Here is a 24,355-nt window from a genome sequence, read left to right on the forward strand (position 1 = left end):
GCACATTAATGATTATTGCAGCTCAATTCACAATAGCTAAGACCTGGAACCAACCTAAATGCCCATCTACGATAGACTGGATAAAGAAATTATGGGATATGTACTCTTTAGAATACTATACCGCAGTAAGAAACAACGAAATCCAGTCATTTGCAACAAAATGGAGGAATCTGGAACACATCATGCTGAGTGAAATAAGCCAGTCCCAAAGGGACAAATACCATATGTTCTCCCTGATCGGTGACGACTGACTGAACACCAAGAGGGAAACCTGTTGGAGTGAGGTGGACACTATGGGAAATGGTGGCTTGATCAGCATAGCCCTGACTGTTAATGAACAACTTAATACATTATCCCTCTTAGTAGTTTTTTTATCTGTTCTACTTAATATGACTGGTTTAGATCTGTAATTGATGCACAGTTATTCTTAGGTGTTGAAAATTGACTGAAATGTGATCACTGTTGAACATGGGAGTGGGAATGGGAGAGGGAAGAGATGTATAGTTTGGGACATGCTCAGGCTGACTTGCCCCAAGTGGTGGAGTTGGAAGCATACCAGGGGATTCCAATTCAATCCCATCGAGGTGGCATGTACCAATGCCATCTCACTATTCCAGGTGATCAATTTCAGTTCACAGTTGGTCATGGTGGAGGGACTGAGAGTCAAAGGGAGCACATAGACAAGTCTAGTACCTGCTAACGCTAACTGATGGAGTAAATAAAGGGGAGAGTGATCCAACATGGGAAGTGACATACTCAGCAGACTCATAGAATGGCAGATGTCCTGAATAGCACTCTGGCCTCAGAATCAGCCCTAAAGGCATTCGGATCTGGCTGAAAAGCTCATGAGAGTGTTTCAGGCATGGAAAGCCAAGACACTCTGGCAAAAGATCTCTGTGAGTGAGATCCCAGTGGAAAGAACAGGTCATCAAAGAAGGAGGTACCTTTCTCTGAAGGGAGGAGAGAACCTCCACTTTGACTATGACCTTGTCTAAACAAGATAAGAGTCGGAGAACTCAGAGGGCTTCCATAGCCTTGGAAACTCATGACTGGAGCATAGGGAGACTACTGATGCCATAGACAGGAGTGTCAATTGGTAAAGTCAACAACAGGAGTCACTGTGCACTTACTCCTCATGTAGGATCTCTATCCTTAATGTGCTGTGCATTGAGATTTAATGCTATAACGAGTACTCAAACAATGTATTTCACCTTGTGTTTCTATGGGGGTGCAAACTGTTGAAATCCTTACTTAATGCATACTAAACTGATCCTCTGTAAAAAAAAAAAAAAAAAAAAAAAAAAAGAAATTATCAATTCCCAACTTGACTCTCACTGGGATTAAACATGACAATAGGTCTGCTCTGATTTCATCATCATTTTAAAAAAATCATCTATTATTTTTCACTTTATGTTTCTGTGTGGGAGCAAACTGTTGAAATCCATACTTAATGTATACTAAGCTGATCTTCTGTATATTAAGATAATCGAAAATGAATCTTGATGTGAATGGAAGGGGAGAGGGAGTGGGAAAGGGGAGGGTTGTGGGTGGAGGGACGGTATGGGGGGGAAGCCATTGTAATCCATAAGTCGTACTTTGGAAAATTGTATGCATTAAGTAAAAGTTTAAAAAAAAAAAAAAAAAAAGAAAAAATAGGAAAAAAAAAAAAAAAAAGAAAAATGTCTATTGAGGTTCTTGGCCCATCTCTTAAGTGGGTTGTTTTGGAGTTTCTTGATTTCTTTGTAGATTCTGGTTATCAACCCTTTATCAGTTGCATATTTTGCAAATATATTTTCCCATTTTGTCGGTTGTCTCTTCACATTCCTGACTGTTTCTTTTGCAGTACAGAAACTTCTCAATTTGATGCAATCCCAAATGTTGATTTTGGCTTTGACTGCCTGTGCTTCTGGAGGGTTTTCCAAGAAGTCATTGCCGGTACCTGTATCTTGCAGGGTTTTTCCAATGCTCTCTAATAATTTGATGGTGTCAGGTCATAGATTTAAGTCTTTAATCCATGTTGAGTGAATTTTTGTGTAAGGTGAAAGTTAGGGGTCTTGCTTCATGCTTCTGCACAAGGAAATCCAATTTTCCCAGCACCATTTATTGAATAGACTGTCCTTACTCCAGGGATTGGTTTTGGATCCTTGATCAAATATGAGTTGGCTGCAGATGTTTGAATTGATTTCTGGTGTTTCAATTCTGTTCCATTGGTCTATCCATCTGTTTCTGTACCAGTACCATGCTGTTTTGATTACAACTGCCCTGTACTATGTCCTGAAATCTGGTATTGTGATGCCTCCGGCTTTGTTTTTGTTGTACAAGATTGCTTTGGCTATTCGAGGTCTCCTGTGTCTCCATATAAATTTCAGCATCATTTTTTCCAGATCTGAGAAGAAGGTCTTTGGTATCCTGATTGGTATTGCATTGAATCTATAAATTGCTTTTGGGAGAATGGACATTTTGATGATATTGATTGTTCCAATCCATGAACATGGAAGATTTTTCCATTTCTTGGTATCCTTTTCTATTTCTTTCTTTAAGGTTTTGTAATTTTCATCGTAGAGATCTTTAACATCCTTGGTTAAGTTTATTCCAAGGTATTTGATTGTTTTTGTAGCTATTGTGAATGGGATTGATCTTAGAAGTTCTTCTTCAACCATGGCATTGTCTGTGTATACAAAGGCTGTTGATTTTTGTGCATTGATTTTATACCCTGCTACTTTGCCAAACTCTTCTATGAGTTCCAATAGTCTCTTAGTAGAGTTCTTTGGGTCCCCTAAATAAAGAATCATATCATCTGCAAAGAGGGATAGTTTGACTTCTTCCTTCCTAATTTGTATCCCTTTAATTTCTTTTTCTTGCCTAATAGCTCTGGCTAGAACTTCAAGAACTATATTGAATAGCAGTGTTGAGATGGGCATCCCTGTCTGGTACCAGATCTCAGTGGAAATGCTTCCAACTTTTCCCCAATCAATAGATGTTGGCTGTGGGTTTTTCATAGATTGCTTTGATTGTATTGAGGAATGTTCCTTCCAAACCCAGTTTGCTTAGAGTTTTCATCATGAACGGGTGTTGTATTTTATCAAATGCTTTCTCAGCGTCTATTGAGATAATCATATGGTTTTTCTTCTGCAGTCTGTTAATGTGGTGTATCACATTGATTGTTTTGCGAACATTGAACCATCCCTGCATACCAGGGATAAATCCCACTTGGTCTGGGTGGATGATCTTTCTGATGTGTTTTTGCATTCTATTGGCGAGAATTTTATTGAGGATTTTTGCATCTATGTTCATCAGGGATATTGGTCTGTAATTCTCTTTCAATGCTGCATCTTTTTCCTGCTTAGGAATGAAGGTGATGCTGGCTTCATAGAAAGAATTTGGGAGGACTCCCTCTTTTTCAATTGTTCTGAATAGTTTGAGAAGAATTGGAGTTAGTTCTTCTTTAAATGTCTGGTAGAATTCAGCCATGAATCCATCTGGTCCTGGGCTTTTCTTTGTTGGGAGGGCCTTTATTACTGTTTCAATTTCTGTCTCAGTTATGGGTCTGTTTAGGTTTTCGATGTCTTCCTGGTTCAATTTAGGTAGGTTGCATGTGTCCTGGAATCTATCCATTTCTGATAGGTTTCCCTGTTTGCTGGCATACAAGTCCTTGTAGTAATTTCTGATGATTCTTTTTATTTCTGTGGTGTCTGTTGTTACGTTTCCTTTTTCACCTCTGATTTTATTGATTTGGGTCTTTTCTCTTCTTTTTTTTAGTTAGTTGGGCCAATGGGGTGTCAATTTTGTTTATTTTTTCAAAAAACCAGCTCCTTGTTTGGCTGATTTTTTGTAAAGTTTTTTTGGATTCAATCCTGTTGATTTCTTCTCTGATTTTAATTATTTGTCTTCTCCTACTAGATTTGGGTCTGGTTTGCTGTAGGTTTTCTAGATCCTTGAGGTGAATTGAAAGCTCATCTATTTGGTGCCTTTCCAATTTCTTGATGTAGGCACCTATTGATATAAACTTTCCTCTTAACACTGCTTTTGCTGCGTCCCATAAGTTTTGGTATGTTGTGTTGTTATCCTCATTTACTTCCAGAAAAATTTTGATTTCTTGTTTAATTTCTTCTATGACCCATTGTTCACTTAGGAGCATGTTGTTCAATCTCCATGTGTTTGCGTATGCTCCAGGGATTCCTGAGTTGCTAATTTCCAACTTCATTCCTTTATGGTCTGAGAAGCTGCATGGTATGATTCTAACTCTTTTGAATTTGCTGAGACTTGCTTTATGGCCTAGTATGTGGTTAATCCTAGAGAAGGTTCCATGCACTGCTGAGAAGAATGTAAAATGTTTAGCTGTAGGATTGAAAGTTCTGTATATATCTATTAGATACATTTGTGCTATAGTGTCGTTTAAATCTACTGTATCCTAGTTGATCTTCTCTCCTGTTGATCTGTCTATTTCTGAGAGTGGAGTATTGAAGTCCCCCAGTACTATTGTATTGGGGTCTAAGTCTCCCTTTAAGTCCCTAAACATATCTTTTAAATAGACCGGTGCCCTGTAGTTAGGTGCATATACATTTATAACAGTTACATCTTCCTGTTGAATTGAACCCTTAATCATTATATAGTGCCCTCTTTGTCTCTCTGAACAGTTTTTGTGGTAAAGTTTATGTTGTCCGATATTAAGATGGCTACGCCTGCTCTTTTTTCTTTTCTGTTGGCATGGTATATCTTTTTCCAGCATTTCACTTTCAGTCTGCATGCATCTTTGTTGGAAAGATATGTTTCTTGTAAGCAGCAAATAGGTGGGTTTTGTTCCTTAACCCAGTCAGCCAATCTGTGTCTTTTAACTGGACAGTTCAAGCCATTAACGTTCAGTGTGACTAATGATACTAATGATAAGTGGTAACTTTGCCCTGCCATTTGCCAAAGATAAGTTCTAATACATGCTTTGAATTCCCTGTGATCTTTTGCTGTGAGGTTTCCTTCCTTTACCTTCTTTCATATTGATGACCGTGTTTCTGTGTTTCTGTGTTTAACACATCTTTAAGCATCTTTTGCAGGGCTGGACGAGTGGCAACAAATTCTTTCAATTTCTGTTTTCTATGAAAGGTCTTTATTTCACCTTCATTCACAAATGATAGCTTTTCAGGATATAATATTCTGGGCTGGCAGTTTTTCTCTCTTAGTACCTGGGCTATATCTCGCCATTCCCTTCTAGCTTGTAGGGTTTCTGATGAGAAGTCAGCTGTGAGTCTGATTGGAGATCCTCTGAGAGTAATCTGACGTTTCTCTCTTGCACATTTTAGGATCTTTTCTTTATGTTTCGCTGTGGAAAATTTAATTACAATGTGTCATGGTGAGGATCTCTTTTGGTCGTGTTTATTAGGGGTTCTGTGAGCTTCCTGTACTAGGATTTCCCTGTCCTTCTCCAAACCTGGGAAATTTTCTGCTAATATCACACTAAAAAGGCCTTCTAATCCTTTCTCTCTCTCCATGCCTTCAGGAACTCCTAGAACCCGAATGTTGGGTTTTTTAATAGTATCCTGAAGATTCCCAACAATATGTTTTAGATTTCTAATTTCCTCTTCTTTCCTTTGGTCTGACTGTATCCTTTCCTGTTCTCTGTCTTCTAAGTCCGATATTCTCTCTTCTGCTTCACCCATTCTGTTTGTAAGGCTCTCTATTGTGTTTTTCATTTGATCTATTGAATTCTTCACTTCATTATGATTTCTCATTACTATCACAGTTTCCAGAGTCAGGTTTTTCTGCTAGGCTCAGGGCCGGTGTAGATCTGAGTTCACTCTGCTTATGACGTATGTCCAAGATGGCACCTGCTCTTTGTCTTGCTTGCCTTTGAGAGGTGAGCGGAGAGAGAGAAACCCGTGTCCGTATCAGTCACTTTATTATTTTTTTCCTCTCTCTCTCTCTTCTAGTTAGCCTGGTGAACTTTTCCTCCCGGGGTTGTTCCCTCTAGTCTCCTCTTTCTGCTTGCCTGCCAGTGTCTCGGGCTATTGAGGTTCGGCTCACCTCATGTTCCAGCGCTGGTGTGTTGAGTCTGCCGCTGGTGTCCCGAACTGTGGGCTCCCACGCTCTCCACACAGGTCCACTGTGAATCACTCGTTCCGGAAGAGTTTCTTCTGCTGTTTCTTCCCCTACTCTTCCTTGAACCTGCAGTATCTCCACTTTTATTAAACTGTCTCTCCCCGGACTATCAGTGTGCTCCCTTCCTATTCCGCCATCTTGCCTCCTCTCCTGAGTTTTTGATTCTTGGCTGTAGCCTGGCCCAGCCTCAGCTATTGCAGGCATTTGCAGAATGAACCAGTGAATAGAAGATCTCTGTTTTTCACACTCTTACTCTCACACTCACTGTCTTTCAAATAATTTTAACTCTATTAACTATATGAAATATGACTTTCCAGAATAAAATATAGAGAAAACCTTTGTGACTTGAATTAGGCAAAGATTTCTTAGATAAAACATAAAAAGTATAATCCACAAAAGAAAAATTGATAAATTGGATTTCTTCAAAGTTAAAATTTTTGCTGTTTGAGAAACTCTGTTGTCAGGATGTAAACATCAACCACATCCCAAGAGAAAATATTTTATTTTTTAAAATTATTTTTAAAGATTTTATTTATTTATTTGAGAAATAGAGTTACATATGGAGAGAAGGAAACACATAGAGAAAGGTCTTTCATCTGCCAGTTCACCCCCAAGATGGGCACAACAGCCAGAGCTGAACCTCTCTAACGCCAGGGACCAGGAGTTTCCTGCAATTCTCCCACATGGGTGCAGGGGCCCAAGTACTTGGGCCATCTTCCACTGCTTTCCCAGGACACAGCAGAGAACTGGATCAGAAGTGGAGCAGCTGGGACTAGAACCAGTGTCCATATGGGATGCTCTTGCTGTGTGCAGAGGCTTAGCCTACTACGCTACAGCAATGGCCCAAGAAAATATTTTTAAATTATACATGATGTAAGATTTGCATATACAATATATAAAAACCTATTAAAACTCAATAAAAAGAAGCTAGCATTGCGGTGCAGTGGGTTAAAGCCCCAGCCTGAAGCACTGCCCCAGGAAAGCAGTAGAAGAATGCCCAAGTGCCTGGGCCCCTGCACCCATGTGGGAGACCAACAAGAAGCTCTTGGTTCATGGATTCAGCTCCGATCATTGCAGCCATCTGAGAGGTGAACCAGAGGATAGAAGACTCTCTCTCTGTCTCTACCTCTCTCTGTAACTAGGTCTTTCAAATAGAAAGTACATATTTTTAAAAAATCAATAATAAGAAAACAACCTAATGTTTAATGAGTTAAAATATTAAACATTTTACCAAAGAAGATATAACAATCGAAAAGAGACAGATAATATAATCAACATCATTATAATGAGACAACACTATCCCTTTATTAAAATGTCTATAATTAAAAATATTTACCATACCATCTGTTGATGAGGAATTAGCAGATTGAAAATTCAGACAGTACTTGTGAAAATATAAAATAATATATTCACTTTAAGACATACTTTGCCAGTTTACTGAGTTAAAAATGTACCTATAACATGACCTATTCTGTTAATTATTTTCTGTGGGGAGCAACTGGGAGCAACTCAGACTAGACTAAGTTACTGGAATTAAGACTTATTCTATGCATCTGCTCTCCCACAATATGGCGCTGGGAGAGGAGGAAACAGCTTCTACACAGCTGCCTCCAGTTCAACCAACAAGCTGCAGGACCTGCTCCTGATTGGAGGAGAGCAGCATACTCGGCGTGTGGGTAGCAGAGTTGGGATTGGTGGAAGAGGACTATAAAGGAGGAGAGAGACAACATGCACCAGGAACATCTATCTGAAGGAACACCTGAGGAACATCTGAGCAGCCCCCGAGAGAGCCGGCCGGCGGTGTGCCGCTCCCCCGCGGAAGTGGGGAAAGTGGCTAGGGGGAACCGCCCTTCCACGGAGGTGGAAGGGTCGGTAGCCAACCCGGGAAGAACCAGCAGCAAACCCGGGGAGGGCCAAGCAGACAAAAGAACAGCGCAGGGTCCTGTGTCGTTCCTCCACGAAGACGGGGAGCGACAATTTTCCTCAGAGAAATAAAAGCAAATGTCCACACAAAGGTTTGTATATGAATGCTCATAGCAACTTTTTAAAGGGCTTTTTTCTTATCCTTTGAGGTAAATTTTTAGCCAGTCAAAATTTTACCCATTACATTAAAAAGATGGGACTTTCATAATAAAAACACCACTTGGTATCTCAAAGCTTGTCTTTATTGCCTATAACTTCATTCCTGACAACCACAGTTACAATTATGGTGATTGCATATCCTCTGCATCCCAAGGGATAGCAGTACCTGCTGGTGATGAATCATCATTGCTTTTGACCTAACTGGGTCTGAATAGGGTTGACAAGTTTAGTAAATAAGAATACAAATATTGCATAAGCCATATTTATACTAAAATATGATTTGTTGTGAATCTGAAATTCAAATGTACTTGGGAACTCTGTAATTTTTCTGCCAACCCTATGTGAGAATAATAATCCCAAACTTTTGATTTTTATCCCTGACAATCCATAGCTTGGAAACATTTCTGTTACCAAATAGAAATCACTTTAGTTATTTCAAGAAGAATGGAACTGAATTAATAGACTTCTTTGCTTACAAGTAAGTTGAAAGGGGAAAGAATAAAGTTCAGGAAAAACTCCTTATACCTTTCAAGTTCACTACTAGATTTCAGGGAAATCTCTTCAAGTCAGGGACTGAGGGAATAATTCATGAGAGAGCCCTCAATGAGGCCCAATTGAGGGCTTATACAAATTTGCATCTTTCTATATGTTCATTAGAAAAGCATACATGTGAAAGCCCTTATCAATTTTATTTAGAAGAGTCAGAATCTGATAGCAATATAAATATCCATCAAATTAGAACAGCCAATAAAATTTAGCATAGTCATATATGGATTACTACACAGGAGCTAAAAAGAATGAAATACTGCCACATACAACAAGATGAATGACTCTTGCAGATAATACACTGAATAAAATAAGCCATACATAAAATAATATACAACTGTGAGTCAGTTTATATGAATTCCAAAATCAACCAAAGCTAATCTAAAATATTGGAATTTAGAATGGTGGTTGCCTCTGCAGTGAGAAAGTGAGTATTGTCAAGAGGTGGGGCGTAAACTTATCAGGGCATTGTTAACACACACACACACATACATATACATATACATATACACACACATATATGTTTGTGTACATGGGCATGTTTCTGGAACTATTTCATCAAGTTGTAATCTTAGTGTACTTTACAGGATACATGTTACACATCATTCAAAAGTTTTTGTTTGTTTCAGAAATCATGTTTTCTAAAGTCCACATAATCATCTACTTCACTGGAGAAAAAAAATTATGTTTCCCACTTTCCTTCCACATTCCAAATTCATCAAGTGCCTCTCACTGGTAAAAATTACAACCATACTAGCAAGATATTCTAGAGAATTCAGTTGCCAGGATTCAGACCCTGATGAAACAGAGGAGAATTAACATTGAGTATCCATCACAGTGATTTTATCTTGTGGAGAGAAAATGAAGAGTAAAGAATAAAAAGTGTTTTTAAATATAGCCATGCATATTACATTTAAAAAATATTATTCTTGGAAAATTCTAGAACACCTAATCAAATTTCAGGAGATACTCTGTGTTTGTGGTTTTTTTTTTTAATGTAGGATAATGATACAGGGAAACACTGTAACACAAGTTATTTAAGAACTAGAATATTAAAATATGAATCTATATAATTTAAGTATTCTTAGAAAGAGGGAAAACAATCTTAATTAACTATATTTTAACAAGTCAAAATACAAGCTTTGTTTCCCTGAAAAAAGAATGTTTATTGAAATGTCAAAAAATGAATTCAAAAAACACATTTCAATAACTTTCTTATCCTAAATGAAAATGTTACATACTATATTTATGTTTTTATTTTCCTTGCCTTATTTATTTTGCTTAGAAATAAAATCAAACAAAACAAAATTATGCCTGTTTAGATTCAAGTTTTTATGACTTTTTAATTAACATTTTAATTAGAAATATTTTGTAAAGTATAAAGTTTACTGCCATTAATGGTGTTCTTTTCAGGGTTTTCCCAGATTAAAAAAATCTGAAATTACTTCACAAACAAATAGTTCAAGATCTTATAATACCATATTACAACCACAACGTATCCCATTACAGAGTCCCAAATGTTTTAAGGCTTACAAAGTACACACCACAAAAACCTTTCAAAAACTGTTGCTTACTCCTGGGCTAATTTTCATCTTTAATGCTATTGCTGTTGCCATAATTTGTCATGTTTTGTTGTTGTTGGCTTTTTTTTTTTTTTTTTTTTGGACAGGCAGAGTGGACAGTGAGAGAGAGAGACAGAGAGAAAGGTCTTCCTTTGCGTTGGTTCACCCTCCAATGGCCACCGCGGCCAGCGCGCTGCGGCCAGCGCACCGCGCTGATCCGATGGCAGAAGCCAGGTACTTATCCTGGTCTCTCATGGGGTGCAGGGCCCAAGCACTTGGGCCATCCTCCACTGCACTCCCTGGCCACAGCAGAGAGCTGGCCTGGAAGAGGGGCAACCGGGACAGCATCCAGCGCCCCGACCGGGACTAGAACCCGGTGTGCCGGCGCCTCTAGGTGGAGGATTAGCCTAGTGAGCAGCGGCGCCGGCTTGTCATGTTTTCTTTCCCAGCCTCCTGACAGGGCCCAGATAACATGTAACAAGCAAGCCCCCCCCCCCTCTTTTTTTCACATGGAAGCCTGCAATTGCAGTGTTCACTTGGTATAAATTTGGTACATTTCTTTATAAGAGGAATATCAACTAACCCCATGATAAATATATGTTACTTCATTGCATCTGTTATCTTCTTTTTTCTCACTGTCACTGAATGTACATACCCTAGGTTCATGTGGATATATTTTGCTCACATATCCCAGCATGATTCTGAAGAGAAAAACACTGTCTCACTAATCTAAAGTATTCTCCCTAACCTTCCTCATAGCGTATTTTGTAATTTCAAGTTCACTGGGCACCACCTTCTGATTTACGCTATACCACTGTGCTGTGAGTGTCAGCCAATAACTATTCATAAGAACAGTTGTGGCAGAATTGCTGAGGAAAAAGAACTGGAAAATTGCATTTGCTAATGTTAAGGGCCTCTCTCTTCTTATCCTCTTTAAAAAAATTTTATTAACATATTATTTCATTATTGTAATAATTTGACATTTTCCAGACATCATTGAACATTTTTATCAGAGGTTCATCAATATATATTCAAATATCTTCCAGAATTCCATACTATAGCTCTAAATTCACCATAATCTCTGAAACTTTTGAATCCAAGCTTTTTGATTCCTTGTTACTTTTTGGATTTCCGTACACTATTTGACATTTTGTCCCTTATTCTGTTCTCTTGCGATTTCTGATCTTATTTCACAAAGTACTTTCCAATATTTCCTCTTTTCATCACATATCATTCAATATATTTTTATTTATTTATTATTTTTATTATTTATTTACTATTTGAAAGACAGGGAGAGACAGAGAGTAAGAAAGAGATATCTTTCATCCCCCGATTCACTCTCTAAATGCCTGCAACAGCCAGGGCCGGACCAAGCTGAAGCCAGGAGCCAGGAACATAAACAGTGATCAACATACTTGAGTCTTCAACTGCTGCTTCCCAGGGTACAAACTGGAAAATAGCTGAAATCAGAAGCAGAATTGAGACAGGAACCCAGGCACTCTGGTATGAGATGCAAGAACCCCAAGCAGGATCTTAATGAATGTGCCAAGCACCTACCCCAAAATGCTTTTCTTGAATATATTTTAGCATATGTAAATCGTATTTATTTTCAGTCTGCTTTGTTCCCTCTTCTATCTTAACTACATTCTTTCTTTTGTTCACTTCAAGAATTATTTATCTTTGGGGCTGGTGCTGTGCCATAGTGGGTAAAGCTGCTGCCGTAGTGCCAGCATCCCATATGGGTGCCAGTTCGAGTCCCAGCTGCACCATTTCTGAAGAAAGCCCAAGTCCTCAGGCCCCTGCACCCGCATAGGAGACCTGAAGAAGGCTCCTACTTCCTTGCTTCGGATCTTCATAGCTCTGGCCATTGCGGCCAACTGGGGAGTGAACCAGAGGATGGAAAGCCTCACCCCCCCCCTCTCTCTCTGCCTCTTCTTCTCTCGCTATGTAACTATTTCAAGTAAATAAATACATCTTTAAAATATTATTTATCTTTTTATTTGTTTTTTTTTATTTCATTTTTAAACTTTTATTTAATAAATATAAATTTCCAAAGTACAGCTTTTGGATTACAGTGGCTTTCCCCCCCACAAAATTTCCCTTCCACCCATAATCCTCCCATCTCCCGCTCCCTCTCCCATTCTGTTCACATCAAGATTCATTTTCAATTATCTTTATATACAGAAAATCAATGTAGTATATATTAAGTAAAGATTTCAACAGTTTGCACACACACAGAAACACAAAGTGTAAAGTACTTTTTAAGTATTAGTTACAGCATTAATTTACATTGTACAACACATCCTGCAACCATGTGGATCATTCACTCCTTAATTCTTTCAGTTAGTATTAGCAGGCACTAGTTTTGCTTATGTGATCCCTTTGACTCTTAATCCTTTCATTATGATAAACTGTAAACTGAAACTGATCACTTTGACTAGTGAGATGGCATTAGTACATGCCACCTTGATGGGATTGAATTGGAAACCCCTGTCCTGTTTCTAACTGTACCATTTGGGGCAAGTCTGAGCATGTGCCAAACTGTACATCTCCTCCCTCTCTTATTCCCAATCTTTTATTTAATGGGGATCACTTTTCAGTTATATTTAAACACCTAAGGATAATTGTGTGTTAATTAAAGAGTTCAACCAACAATATTAAGTAGAACAAAAAAAAATACTAAAAGGGATACAGTATTAAGTTGTTCATCAACAGTCAGGACAAGGACTGATGAAGTCACTGTTTCTCATAGTGTCCATTTCACTTCAACAGGTTTCCCCTTTGGTGCTCAGAGAGTTGTCGCCGATCAGGGAGAACATATGATTTTCGCCCCTTTGGGCCTGGCTTAATTCACTCAGCATAATGTTTTCCATATTCCTCCATCTTGTTGCAAATGACCGGATTTCATTTTTTTTTACTGCTGCATAGTACACTATAGAGTACATGTCCCATAATTTCTGTATCCAGTCTTCTGTTGATGGGCATTTAGGTTGATTCCAGGTCTTAGCTATTATGAGTTGAACTGCAATAAACATTAATGTGCAGACTGCTTTTTTGTTTTCCAATTTAATTTCCTTTGGGTAAATTGCAAGGAGTGGGATGGCTGGGTTGAATGGTAGGGTTATCTTCAGGTTTCTGAGGAATCTCCAGACTGACTTCCATAGTGGCTTAACCAGTTTGCATTCCCACCAACAGTGGGTTAGTGTCCCTTTTTCCCCACATCCTCACTAGCATCTCTTGTTGGTAGATTTCTGTATGTGAGTCATTCTAACCGGGGTCAGGTGAAACCTCATTGTGGTTTTGATTTGCATTTTCCTGATGGCTAGTGATCCTGAACATTTTTTCATGTGTCTGTTGGCCATTTGGATTTCCTCTTTTGAAAAATGGCTGTTGAGGTCCTTGGCCCATCTCAGGTGGGTTAATTGTTTTCTTGTTGTGGAGTTTCTTGATCTCTTTGTAGATTCTGGTAATTAACCCTTTTTTATTTGTATAGGTTGCAAATATTTGTTCTCATTCTGTTGGTTGTCTCTTCACTTTCCTGACTATTTCTTTTCCAGTACAGAAACTTCTCAATTTGATGCAATCCCAATTGTTGATTTTGGCTTTGACTGCCTGTGCCTCCAGGGTCTTTTCCAAGAAGTCTTTGCCTGTGACTATATCTTGCAGGGTTTCTCCAATGTTCTCTAGTAATTTGATGGTGTTGGGTCATAGATAGAGATCTTTAATCCATGTTGAGTAGATTTTTGTGTTAGGTGTAAGATAGGGGTCTTGCTTCATGCTTCTTCACATGGAAATCCAGTTTTCCCAGCACTATTTGTTGAATAGACTTTCCCTGCTCTAGGAGTTGGTTTTAGATCCTTGATCTAATATAATTTGGCTGTAGATGTTTGGATTGATTTCTGGTGTTTCAATTCTGTTCCATTGGTCTATCCATCTTTTTCTGTACCAGTACCATGCTGTTTTGATTACAACTGCCCTGTAGTATGTCTTGAAACCTGATATTGTGATGGCTCCAGCTTTGTTTTTGTTGTACAAGATTGCTTTAGCTATTCGAGGTCTTCTGTGTCTCCATATGAATTTCAGCTTCAATTTTTCCAGATCTGAGAAGAATGTCTTTGGTATTTTGATTGTTATTCATTGAATCCATAAATTGCTTTTGGGAGAATGAACATTTTGATGATATTGATTCTTCCAATCCGTGAGCATGGAAGATATTTCCATTTTTTGATATCCTCTTCTATTTATTTCTTTAATGTTTTGTAATTCTTATTGTAGAGATCTTTAACACCCTTGGTTAAGTTTATTCCAAGGTATTTGATTGTTTTTGTGGCTATTGTGAATGGGATTGATCTTAGCAGTTCTTTCTCAGGTGTGACATTGCCTATGTATACAAAGGCTGTATCTTTTAATTTCTATCCTCACTTCTATCTATGCTTTCAAGAGGTCCCATGACACAGTGGATAAGAATTAAAGGGGCCAGAAACATGTGGTTAATCTTGTTGCTTTAACACTGTCTGTAACCTTGGGCAGATCACTGCCCCTCTCCAGGTATTGTCTCCTCCTATATAAATGAAAAGGGTGATTAGGATGCTTTCCAAAGTGGCTCTAGTGCTAGGAATTATATAATTCTAAAAACAAGTATTGTATCTTTTCTCTTTCTCTCCCTCTTTCTCCCTATCTTTCTGTGTGTTTGATTCAATTTACTTATTTCATTCAGTGTGCTTCTCAAACTAAAGTAGAAGCAAACATTTTTGCTCCTAATTTCCAGTTCTGAGTTTTTCATTATTTATTTTACTTAAGTTGCTTATTCTTCCATAAATCTGTAAACTTTTTTAACCTGTATCCTTCTTGGTTTTGATCTCAACCTGAGAGAAATCACATTGCAAAATATATAAACAGCCTCTTATTTAAATGTCAGATCTGGCAATCTCTGTTAAACTACTCAGTTGATGAGCACATACACCTGTGTGTACAAGTGCAGGAGTACACATACACATAAACACACACACACACTTCCCTACCTCTATAATCATACTGGTCTAAGGTCAAAGTCTAGCTATATACTTGTGGGCAAGTCACTTCCTTAGTTTCTCCAATGTGATAACATTCCTCTTTCAGAGCTATGATTTGAGCATTAAATAGGATCATTGAAGTGGAGTACTCAATACAGTTCAGGCACATAGTAACCTTCAATAATTATTAAGCTGTTCTTCTCATCATTATTATTGATATTATTTCTAATGTAACAGAGTTCCTTTCAGCAATCTGGTTCCGTTGTCCTCCACAAGGAGTACCATAACTGTGACCTGCTAGAAAGATGGGGTCCCTCAATTCCCTGGATCTATTTTTAATAACCCCTAGAGGAGTTTTTTATTTGAAGATTTCCTGGCAATGATAAAGGGATTTGTTGGCAGAGACTGAATCTGTTCTCTATAAAGGAAGCTACATGAAGTTTAATATACAGAATGAATGTCAGCTTCAGCTCCCCTCCTCTTTAACCATGAATTGACAGATCTCTTAACCAGGGTCATCAAGGCAGGGAATACTTGTTCTGGCCCTGCAGGGAACCACTTTTGGATTATGCCTAGGCAAATTACTCTTTTTTGCCCAAATAGGAATTGCTTTGTCTTATAGCCAGCAAATTGGTGAACTGCCCTAATATCGTCACCCTCGTTCTCAGCCCTTCCTTCTGCTTTGATGGAAGATATGCTCTGCCATCCATTTGCGCTCCAGATCCTGTTGCTGTTCACCTCTGGGTCTTCGATTGTACAGTGATCCATATCTCTCCTGATTGCTCTTCCTCTAATATACCATTTCCATCTGCCACCAACATGTTCTAGAGTCTACTCTCTTAAAATATAACCCTTCCTTCTCAATTCTAAATCCTTTTCATATTTCATATTGAATACTCCATCCCCTTAACAGGACAACTTTTCAAAAATCTCTCCTCATGGTCTGTACTTCTTCATTTTCCATTCATCCTTCAATCACTCAGACTTCCTTCACTTTTGAATCAAAACTGCTTTTCCTATGGCAGTCAATAAACTATCACCCTATCAAATCAATGTCTACTTCACTAGTTTTCTCAGCTTTAGCTTGTCAGCAGCATTCACAAGCAATCACATTTGCTCAAAATCTTTTTAGCTCTCACTTCCATGATATCGTGCAATCTTGGTTTCCCTTTCTCTTCTATCCTCCATCCCCGTTGCTGGACTATCCTCCTCTATCAGGTCTTTCTATTTGTCTTAGTTTGAACTGCAATAACAAAATACCATTTAGAGGGTGACTTATATGCAACTGAAATTTATTTTCCTAGTTCCGGAGGCTGGCAGTCTGAGATCAAAATGTCAACATGATCATTCTTGTGGGGGCTTTCTTGTGGTCTGCAAACTATGTCTTCATTGTATGCTCACATGCCAGAAAGAAGGCAACAGAACTCTCTGCTCCCTGTTATAAAGTCATTGATCTCATACATTAGAGCTCCACCCTCATGATGTAATTGCTTCTCAGTGCTACCACATTATAATAGCATGCCTTTCAAAGTTAAAATTTCAATATATGAATTTGGGAGGACACAAATATGATTGAGAGATACACAACACACTGCCAGTCAATAATAATGTTACAAAGTCTTAGAGCTTAGTCTTAAGATGGTTATTATTAAACTTTCTCTACATAATCTTTCTGTATGTAATCTCTTCTAGTTCCATGGATAGAATTACTGATTTTAACTTGACTCCCAAAATCTAATCCCTAGCACCATGCTCTACTCTTGTATATCCTACTTTTACTTGACATCTCTAAATCTATTGATTTCCAATAAGCATCTTCTACTTGGCATGTACTAAATTAATCTCTTAATATAAATCCCTCAGTTCCTCTCCCAATCTTTCTCATTTCATTGAACAACATTCTCATCTTTCCTGTTGTATAAGATAAAACCAGAGACTCATCCTTGATTCTTCTTTTCCCCTCCAAATCTAGATAATCTCTTCCTGTTATTTTTATACACAAAATGTAAAGGGATCTTCAAAAGTTTCATGGAAAATCCAAAATATGAAAAATTTTTGCATGAGTTAAAAAAATTGTCCCAAAATAAATACTTTTCATCCCACTTTCCATGAACATTTTGAAGTCCCTTCATATATATAAAAATTCCACTTTTGTCTACTTCAGATGTCACCATGTCCTTTTAAGTCTTCCTCATCCTTTCATGTTACCTTGGCAGAGAACCTGGAGGAAGGGGGATTAAATCAGTGCTGATACGTTTACTTGGCAAGAAGCTACATGTTCCTTAGCTCTTGCTCTTCAAGTAGGAATTTGAATGAAGAAGATAATCAGACAAGATATTACATTTACACCATTAGCAGAAGGCCTGGAGTTGGGGGGGGGGGGGATTATAAATATAAGGAGCACAAGGTCCCAATAGATACTCTGTCTTTCAAATCTATGCTAGATCTAAACTCTTTAGAGGGATAAGAATCTATTTTCAGTATGTTCTGAGGAAACAAATGACAATTAAAATACCTGTTGATAGAAAATATCTCATCATGTGTGATGTTAGAACTTATTATAAATCTGCTTTCTTCCTTGCATATCCCTGTCCTCTCCACATCCCAACGTTCACATAGGAACAGGATTTTTGGACATTATTATATAATCCCTTCATGCCATAACATGACAAATTACTCCATAAACACATAACTGTGTGTGTGTGTAGAGGGGTGGATTCTAGCAAGTATCTCTTCCCCTTTACGGGAATCTTCCAATTCTCCTTTGGTCAATTCACTTGGTGAGCAGGAGGCTTCTGAATTTGTGTTTTGTTTTGCTTTGCTTAGAGGCTAGGAGCCCTACAGAACCTTTCCAGAGCTGAGGATAGAACATACCCATGGAATGTAGCAGTGGAAAGAAAGTCCCTCTGGGGACCCACTGCTCACACATGCAGCCTGTGGACCTCAGCACTTGGTTTTCCCTGCTCCCTCGAGAAGACTCCCAGAAGAGATTCTGCTGTGTTTCTTCTCTGTTTTAAGAGGAATGAAATCCTGCTTTGTTTTCTCCTTTTACCATCGTACTTTTCATCAGTTTTAATAACCTATGACATTCTGTCCTACAATCCACCTTCCAAGAGGACTTGACTTTGCTCAGCTATTCCTTTCAATATTCTTTCACCAAAGTCCTGATGCTACCCTACTCCATAATATATTCTTACTGCAGTTTTTTTTTAAGATACAATTGTGGCCGGCGCCGCGGCTCACTAGGCTAATCCTCTGCCTTGGGGCGCCAGCACACCGGGTTCTAGTCCCGGTCGGGGCGCCGGATTCTGTCCCGGTTGCCCCTCTTCCAGGCCAGCTCTCTGCTGTGGCCAGGGAGTACAGTGGAGGATGGCCCAAGTGCTTGGGTCCCTGCACCCCATGGGAGACCAGGAGAAGCACCTGGCTCCTGCCATCGGATCAGCACAGTGCGCCGGCCGCAGCACGGCGGCCATTGGAGGGTGAACCAACGCAAAGGAAGACCTTTCTCTCTGTCTCTCTCTCTCACTGTCCACTCTGCCTGTCAAAAAAAAAAAAAAAAGATATAATTGTATTAGTTTTCTCTCTCAGGATCTCCTTTTTTGAAAGATGTATTGATTTTATTCATTTGAAAAGCAAAGTGGCAGATAGAGAGATGGAGAAAGAGTGAGCTCTCCTATTTTCTGATTCACTTTCTAAATGGCTGCGCACTGAAGCAAGAGCCAGGTCTTCCATCTGGGTGTCCAATGTGGTGGTAGGAACTCAAGGATTTCAGATATCATTCACTGCTTCCCAGATGGTCCAGCAGAAGTTGGACTGAAAGCAGAGTAGCTGAGGCTAGAACTAAAAGTAAAATATGGAATGCGAGTATCACAAGTCATGGTTTAACCTGATACACCACACCCCCATCCCCACAGTGTCTCCTTTAGTTCCTCCTTGTCCTCCTTGTCATTCTATCTCACTCTATTTTCCAATTACATTTCTTTATTATACTGCGTTTATGCTTCTGTTATTGCAGCTATATTTTTACCACTCCAAAGTCACAATGTTCCTTAGCTACTCCTTTCATGACTTCACTTTTTAAATGATATTCTTTATTCTTAGCTTATCTAGAATAATCAGTAATGTCATTTCAGAAGTCCTGGCTACTTTTTCCCCTTACATATTCTTCAAAGTTGAACTTACTCTTTTTTTTCACTCAATTTGAAGCTTACAACAAATTCATTATTAGCAAAGATTTTAATTATCTCAAACACACCTCTTGCATGCATCCCCACTGAGTCCCTAATCAGTGCTCCCTGGTTGAACAACTCTTCTCAGCCCAACGCAGCAAACTTTCTCTGTCATTCTTCCCTGCCAGGCATCACCACCAGCTCTCCTAGCCTCTTAGAGACTGAACAACTTCTTTCATGCTCATGCTTCAGCTCTTCCCTAGACTAGACCTCAAAGAAAGCAAAGCAGCTAAACCAACAGTTTTCTTTCCTTTACTTTTTTCTTTCTTTGTTTCTCCTTTTCACACTATCTCAGCATTTCATGGCTCCTCCCTTGCAGAGTCCAAATTTGCAGGTGGCCTGGACATTGGCAGTGGGATTGGTCTCAGCTGAACAACATCAATGAGCAGTCATTCCAGCCAAATTCTGAGGGTTGCCTCCTGTTGCAGATTTTCTGGAAACTTTTGTTTCCCCCTTTTCACAAGGGCCACAATAGCCTGAGCACTATTGCTTTACCTTGCCTACTCTAATATCTGATTTACCTCCAGTTATGAAAGCATTGAAAATTGTTTTAGGAATTCTGGACCATTTACTCTTTACATCATATCTAAATTAAATTAAATAATTTGCTTTCCCCACTCTTTAATCTTTCTTCATTCCTTATCCTAGGGGCAATCATGCTGTCTCATCAGAAATACAAACCTCTCACAGATGTGAGAGGATACACAAACTAGGATTCTATTTTTAAGCTATGGAGTAGGAATGAGTAGAGCAGGAACTCTGTTTATATTGTGTTGGCTCTAGCACATGTAATTATTTCTAATCTGTAAAATGTGTGGTTCTCCCACAATTCAGTCACATAGTGTTACAATGAAAGAATCATGGCCTGCGCCGCGGCTCACTAGGCTAATCCTCCGCCTTGCGGCGCCGGCACACCGGGTTCTAGTCCCGGTTGGGGCGCCGGATTCTGTCCCGGTTGCCCCTCTTCCAGGCCAGCTCTCTGCTGTGGCCAGGGAGTGCAGTGGAGGATGGCCCAGGTTCTTGGGCCCTGCACCCCATGGGAGACCAGGAAAAGCACCTGGCTCCTGGCTCCTGCCATCGGATCAGCGCGGTGCGCCGGCCGCAGCACGCCAGCCGCGGCGGCCATTGGAGGGTGAACCAACGGCAAAGGAAGACCTTTCTCTCTGTCTCTCTCTCTCTCACTGTCCACTCTGCCTGTCAAAAAAATAAAAATAAAAAATAAATAAATAAAAAAAAGAAAGAATCAGTTTAACAAAAACTAATGCAAATCTGCACTCATCACTTAAGAAAGACCTCCAAAAAGTGGAAAAACATCTTTAAAGTTTTCTTTAGCTATCATTTCATGGTCAATATTCCCCACACATATGGATAACCTTACAAAAACTCCATCTATATGATTCTTCTCTCATATTTTCTTTCATGTCAGTGACTGAAAGTCTCTTTATTTCGTTCATCAGTGTAGCTTCTTCGTCTACACAGCACTTTCCAATTTTCCTTCCTGCATGTTCATGTCATCATTTCATCCATGTCATGCTTCTCTAGCCCAAACATCCACTGTGCAGAAAGGAAGAGTTTTACCCTAACCTGCTTCTCTCACAAGAATCAGCACATCACTCAAATCGTACAACAAAAGAGACCACAGGAACTGATTCAACCATGGAGAACAGAATCATCCCTCCTTTGAAGGGAGCACCAGTATGAGAAAACACATATATATGAAAATGATGAATCTGTACTTACACTTTCTTTTTTAAGGGTAAAATCCATGTTACTTGATATTTTCTGACTCTATTCCTATTTCCATAAGGTGTTTAATGTAACCTTTCTACATAATATCTAGAATTAATCAATACAAAGTCAAATGTATATGGGAGACTTCTAAAATGCAGTAGTGAAAAGATGACTAGATTAAGGGTTAGGAAATCTAAAATTAAGTCTCCACTATTACTAGTTTAATGACATGTAACAAGTCACTTGCTTTCTTAGTTTGAGCTCTCCAGGGTCTACTTCAAATATTTTAAGATGATTATCATTTGGAGGATGATTCTAAGAAGCACCAGTACTTGAGTGGAGAAATAAAATAGAAAAAGGAAAGAAGGTGATACTATATAAAAGGAATCAAGTTATCACTGTGGGCTATTGATGTTAATCTTACTAAGCAATTCTGGGAGACCATATAAAAGATATACTTCCAAATTATCTCACCCAAAGTTAAGGAAGTTGTGTGGTATTAAAATAGCAACTCCTATGAAACATTGGTGGAGAAAATGTGTTTTGGAAAGAGGATGTTTATTCCAGCCTGTCTTTAGAACAGCCAGAGAAGGATTGGTTGGTCAGAGTAAGCTCTCAGTTAAGAGTCCAAATTCTTCCAGTTGGAAGATGTGTCAGGATGCAAGGAAACCGTAAAAATGAAGGTCCAGTAGGTAGGTGCTTACAGCATCTTACTACTTTCTCCCCTTGCATGATTCCAGATGTGTTAATTCTTTCTTCTATCATTCACACTAACTTTTTCTCAAAAGAACTTCTCAAAAGAACTCTCAGCTAGAGTTTTTTCACTCTAGTTACTACCTCATAGGGTGACCAAGACTGTCATTCCAAAAGGGTCTTCAGCGGCTGATTACTGTATCCTTTTCATATATGCTGCTTCAGTGCCCATTCACATTTATCATCAGGCATGAAAGAACAAAAAAGCACATCAATAAATTTGCTGATCTTAAACATGTTCTTTCTTGCCTCCATTTGCAGCAGCAACCCTAGCTCCTCTAGATAATCAATCAGTTATCATGTCAGTATGGTAGCATCTTTCTTTGCCTGCTTGTCTACTATTGAGAGCAATACAAAATGATCAGGCCATAGTCAAAGCTTAAAATTTTCATGGAATGCTTACCATGTCCCTTGGTAAAAATTCTGCTTCCTGTTCTTGGAAACCAAGACCTCTAATCTGGCTGGGTTAAAATAGTGGGGATGGGAATTACAAATTTCCCAATTAGACTGTTATTGAGAGAGGTAATACCTACTTTCACTTATTGGTTCTTTTTCTATCTGTCAGGGAACACAGCACCATATAATGGCAATCAATGGAAAATATCTGATATCTCTTGAAAGCTGAGCCTTGCCTCCTGAAACCTTCATCCTTTAGCTGGCTTAGCTGTAAGAACTAAGTTACACAACATTTTATCCAGCAAGTAGCTTCTAGGTGAGGCATAGAATAGAAGAACTCTTACTTCCTGAGGTAATGTGTCCACTGCTAAACCTTTATGCCTAAAGTGCTTCCTTTGGTCCAAGCAGTGCCATGTGGAGTTCCATTAGGATAAATCAGGCACTTGTGGGCCCCCTGATTGTAGTATAAGGGAAGGCAAAAAGTCACATTTACTAAGAATCTGAGGGCTAGTCAGCACACACAACGATGATAAATTGTCAGGGGTATGCGCAGAGCATTGAGAGTATCTGCTAGACTTCCTGAATCTCGGTTTCCTCATCTATAAATTGGACTCAATAATAGTGAACCTCAAAGCACTTGTGTGGCAAGCTGTTTTTAGTATACAAGTGTAAGCCATAAGGATTGATTCGTGACAGACTAAAAAGAAATTCATACAATCACCAAATACTCCAGAATGTCACATCTTATCTTCAATTTTCTTTTATGTTTTATTTCATACCTAGGTTATTTAGATTAATATATGACTCTAAATTGAAGGTATAAAAATTTGATGAAGAAAACTTTCATAACATAAATGAAAAACAGAAAATCAATTTGGTTAATCCATTTTCAAAAGGAACATTATTATTAATAACACAAAATAAACAGGTTAATTAATTTTTAAAATAAAATGTAAGTAGGGGCCAGTGCTGTGCAAAGCAGGTTAACACCCTGACCTGAAGCGCCGGCATCCCATATGGGCACTGGTTCAAGACCCAGCTGCTCCTCTCCTGATCCAGCTCTCTGCTATGGCCTAGGAAAGCAGTAGAAGATGGCCCAATTCTTTGGGCCCCTACACCCACGTGGGAGACCCAGAAAAAGCCCCTGCTCCTGGCTTTGGATTGGTGCAGTTCTGGCCATTGCGGTCATTTGGGGAGTGAACCAACGGAATGGAAGATCTCTCTCTCTCTCTCTCTCTCTCTCTCTGTGACTCTGACTTTCAAATAAATAAATAAATCTTTTTTAAAAAGTAAGTAAATATTTGGTCAGTTTATTGGGGGAGGTTAGATAATTTACCTGTTCATGTTATTGGCTGACATTTTTATGTAAACTATTAAATCAGAGAATTCACTTATTTTATATATGATTACTGAATGAGATACTTGATTTCTAAGACAAATAAAAGAAAGTTGTATGGTAGATTTTAAAATAATATTCCAAAATTTCTAAATTAGTTTATATGCCTCAATAATATATCTTCCTTTGAAGATCAGCTTAAATTATGTTCAGTAACTACTTGTTTGTTTTCTTATCAAAACACAGCTTCTGTTTTGTGGTCTTTAAAGGGAGAAAATGAAGTCATAGCTTTAAGAACATGAGCTCACATTATGAAATGCAAGAGCCAGTGTAGAGAAGGAAAAGGCCTACTAGGAAATAAAAGTCTGAAACTGTGAACAAGCTTTAATTGCAGGGAGAGTATTTTTGTAGCATGGAGTTGTTTCTATAGGAGAAGGAACAGATTTGGCCTGGTTGGTCCAAAGAGTGTGCTCATAAGGAGGATAGTATTGGGGAGAAAGAAAGAATTCTCAGAGCAATCAGGGTGGCAATTGCCTCTGTCAGATCAGTTATCAATTACATATTTGAAAGTATTATTTTCCAATAGACAATTTTATTTTCATAAATTTTCTGTCTTTC

The sequence above is a fragment of the Oryctolagus cuniculus genome, chromosome 5 (genome assembly GCF_051225735.1).
Source record: "Oryctolagus cuniculus isolate XC-2025 breed Fujian yellow rabbit chromosome 5, ASM5122573v1, whole genome shotgun sequence".
Taxonomy (NCBI): Eukaryota; Metazoa; Chordata; class Mammalia; order Lagomorpha; family Leporidae; genus Oryctolagus; species Oryctolagus cuniculus.